Source organism: Odontomachus brunneus, unplaced genomic scaffold (genome assembly GCF_010583005.1).
Source record: "Odontomachus brunneus isolate Ranch 3 - 2012 unplaced genomic scaffold, Obru_v1 Obru_scaffold_089, whole genome shotgun sequence".
In the NCBI taxonomy this organism is placed as follows: Eukaryota; Metazoa; Arthropoda; class Insecta; order Hymenoptera; family Formicidae; genus Odontomachus; species Odontomachus brunneus.
This window is the reverse complement of record NW_022639539.1, coordinates 238,705-239,457: the sequence shown is the minus strand read 5'-3', so window position 1 is coordinate 239,457 and position 753 is coordinate 238,705.

Below are 753 nucleotides of genomic sequence, written 5' to 3'. Positions count from 1 at the left end.
ATTATGAAATCATACATAAAACAGGAAAAACAAACGTAAATGCCGACGCACTAAGCAGAAATCCGCCAGTGTCCATACTAAATACAAACAAAGAAATTCCTAGTAAAGAAGAATCATATGAAACGAAAGACGAACTAAACAACAAAAATAAAGTCCAAGAATATACGGAGGAAGAAAAGAATCAAATACTTCACGAATATCATAACGCACCCTTAGGAGGACATCAAGGAATTCAAAGAACATTAAAAAGAGTACAACTAAAACATAATTGGAAAGGTATGACCGCAGACATAACTAAATATATAAGCAAATGTGACTTATGCCAAAGAAATAAGGCAGCAAAGAAAAGCAAATCACCAATGATAATCACGGACACACCCGACAAACCATTTGAAAAATGCGCATTGGATATAGTAGGTCCATTAACAATAATTCAAAAAGGTAATAAATACTTATTAACCTTTCAGGATAATTTAACAAAATTTAGTAAAGCAATACCGATACCAAACCAAGAAGCATCAACGGTCGCAAGAGAATTTGTAGAAAAAATCGTGCTTGAATACGGAATCCCAGAAAAAATTCTGACGGATCAAAGAACGAATTTTTTAAGCAACATTTTTAAAACAATGTGTAAATTATTAAAAATTGAAAAATTACAAACAACAGCATATCATCCACAAAGCAATGGAGCTCTTGAACGTTCACATCGAACACTTGCGGAGTATTTACGCCATTATATAAAAGAAGATCAAA